The 3,380-nt window shown below is 34.1% G+C and overlaps 1 pseudogene; it reads right to left on the bottom strand.

Annotated features, from left to right (window-relative positions):
• Positions 1-2,331: 2,331 nt before the first annotated feature.
• Positions 2,332-2,452, bottom strand: LOC131505722 (U2 spliceosomal RNA; annotated as a pseudogene).
• Between the last annotated feature and the right edge of the window lie 928 nt (positions 2,453-3,380).

Genomic DNA, 3,380 nt, shown 5'->3' with positions numbered 1-3,380 from the left:
TATAGCCACTTGGATCTAGAGTGGCTCCAGCCTGTTAAAGCTGAATTCTGAGGTGAATGCCTTTGAAACGGCATTCTTAGGACAAAGGAATAAATAGAATTTAGTGACAAAAGATGGGAAAAACAACAACAAACAAACAAAACCCAAGTGGAGCTGCTCAGTTTACTTAGCATATCATTCTGCTGCCCCTGAGCAAATAAATGACTCAAAAATTATTATAAACCAACAGTCTTCTGTCCTACAACTCAAATTCCAAAGACACAGTTAAATCAGTGCCCAGTAATAAAGTCAAGGATACTTCAGCTTCATTTTTCGTGGGAAACACAGTCATACAAATAAAAGTAATAGAAAGTATCCAAATCAAATTTGCCTATAATTTTAAGAAAATGAAGGAAAATAACATAAGCAAAAGGTAGGTCTCATCCAGACATTTTGAAGTATATAGCTACCAAAAATCAAAGTATACTTTTAAAAATCTTAAGGAAATTGCAAAGTGTAAATTTTCAGGAATAGAAGAGAAATTAAGAGAAGGTTGCTTGGGTGCCTCAGTAGGTTAAACGTCCGACTCTGGGTTTCAGGTCAGGACTTAATATTAGGGTCGTGAATTCAAGCCCTGTGTTGGGCTCCACACTGGGTGTGGAGCCAATTCAAATAAAAAAAAAAAAAGAGTAAAAACATAAGGGCTACGACAGAGGAGATTTAAAAAATGTCAGAAAAAAAGGAAAGGATGACACATTAAAGAAACAATTACAAGAATCAAAACATTATTAGGATCTGTCAAAAGCAGGATTGTTAGCAAAGACAGTATTTGAGAAATAATTTGGTGGAAAATAATGGAGATAAAAGTTATTCCAGAGAAGCTAATAGAAGTAAGAGCCAGAAAATGGTTAATCAATATATACATACTTGGCATTTGTAAAGAAGAGTATAGAACAAATGGAACAAATAAATGAAAATTTGGAAGACATCTTATGTAAAATAATTAAATCAGTACTTGGAAGTGTTTATATACTAATAAAATAATTAGAAAAAATAGTGAGATTATGATATATCCTGGAAAATGGACTGACTTTTGAGAAAGAATCCTGAAAGCATCCAGGAAGAATTATTATATCATCTGGAAGAAAAATATCATGGAAAAATTTAGTAGATAAATCACACTTCAAATAGATGAAACATAGGTTATATAATAAATGGTGTTTTGTCAAAGGTTAATCATTTAAAGAAAAATATTGAATTCCTGTTTTACTTCCCTTAACAAATATTAAAAATGGATGAAAATTACTTCTAAAAATGAAAATATAAAAGACTTAGAATAAAAAAAGTTGAGCAACTTTGCAAAATGACTGTTAAATTATAAAAGACCTATCATGAGAAACGGTTGAGCATTTGTTTTTAAAAAATTAAAGTTCTATGCCAAATGTAGTGCTTGAACTCACAACCCCGAGATCAAGAGTCACATATTCCACCTACTAAACCAACCAGGAGCCCCTAGGTTGAGCAATTTTTTATGAGTATTTTGTGAGGGATTTAAGTGGGGCTCTTTAAATACAGTGTAATAACTGGAAGCTAAAAGTGAAGAAATAGATTTGATGAATGATAGAAACTTCTGTAAACAAATTTAGTAGATTCACAGAAATGCTATCTGCCTCACACATGACACAAATGTATTTTCACAAATAGATGTAGAAATCTTGCAAATAAAAGTGAAAGAGATAAAAAACATAGAAAAGCAGTATACATGAGTAAGACATGGGAGAAGAAATATAAATGACTGGGCAGCATACAATTTTTTAGCATCCTGCATGTGGCCAGACTAAAGAGCAGAAAACAAACAGAGGATCTCATGGGAGTTTTAGGGACCAGACATGGCTCAAATACTATTTCTGCCAACATTTTCTTTTCCAGAATTGGTCACATGATCCCATCCAGATCCATAGAGCTGCAAAGTGTAGTCTTTTTTTTTTTAAATTTTTTTTTTTCCAACGCTTTTTATTTATTTTTGGGACAGAGAGAGACAGAGCATGACCGGGGGAGGGGCAGAGAGAGAGGGAGACACAGAATCGGAAACAGGCTCCAGGCTCCGAGCCATCAGCCCAGAGCCTGACGCGGGGCTCGAACTCACGGACCGCGAGATCGTGACCTGGCTGAAGTCGGACGCTTAACCGACTGCGCCACCCAGGCGCCCCTACAAAGTGTAGTCTTAAGTATGTGGAATAAAATGCAGAAAAAGGCAGAATAAAAATGCATGTTTTTCTGAAAATATAACTTTTTTTTTTACGTGTCATTTCATTCTAGGCATTTAATCTTGGGTAATTCTACATATGAATAAGGGGGTAAATGAAAAATACTAGAAATATAATTTTTCATTTTATAAATGGGAGTAGTTTTTATTAGGCAATAAGCCTTAATATTCCTACACTTGATCTTAGCCAAAAGGCCGAGAAGCGATAAGCCTTAATATTCCTAAATTCTGGTACACTATATAGCAATTTAAAAGATAGAAATTTAAAACAATAAATCTATATGCTCTGTCATAGAATACAGATAAATTGTTGAGAAAAAGTAATTATGAAGCAATGTATACCATATGATCCCATTAAACTAGGATTATAGACAGTGAGAGGATCACTTTTACAAATTTAGAATTTTGTCAACTTTTTTTCCCTTTGATGACATCTTTTTAATGAAAGTCTTTATGATTACTTTGTAGAAAGTATATATGAAAACTAGTCTAATTCATTCTTTTCACTGTGGTCACCATCAAGAGTATGATAATGTTTTTGATGATATAAAACACTTTGTTTTAGTTCATTTGAAATTTGCGTGAGGAAACCAGAGAAAATATTTTTATAATATATAAAAGAGATACTTTTATTTATTTATTTATTTTTTATTATTTTTTTTTCCAACGTTTTTTATTTATTTTTGGGACAGAGAGAGACAGAGCATGAACGGGGGAGGGGCAGAGAGAGAGGGAGACACAGAATCGGAAACAGGCTCCAGGCTCCGAGCCATCAGCCCAGAGCCTGACGCGGGGCTCGAACTCACGGACCGCGAGATCGTGACCTGGCTGAAGTCAGACGCTTAACCGACTGCGCCACCCAGGCGCCCCTAAAAGAGATACTTTTAAATTTGAGAGAAATAAAATGACCTTCTTGAAGTCCCATGGTTACCAAGTGGTGATAGTTACCCAGCTTTATGAGCTGCGAATATGGGGAGTGCTTTGAATAAAGAATTATTGTCAGTCATTTGTTAAGCAGCTATAAATGTCCATTGATTAAAATCTTCGGGGTTTTAGATATTATAATCAGAAAGATATTTCTGAAAAAAAACACAAAAACTATATATCAAAATTAGATTTTGGTAGTTGCAATAAT

Source organism: Neofelis nebulosa, chromosome 2 (assembly GCF_028018385.1).
Source record: "Neofelis nebulosa isolate mNeoNeb1 chromosome 2, mNeoNeb1.pri, whole genome shotgun sequence".
Taxonomy (NCBI): Eukaryota; Metazoa; Chordata; class Mammalia; order Carnivora; family Felidae; genus Neofelis; species Neofelis nebulosa.
This window is presented reverse-complemented; position numbering and strand designations above follow the sequence as displayed.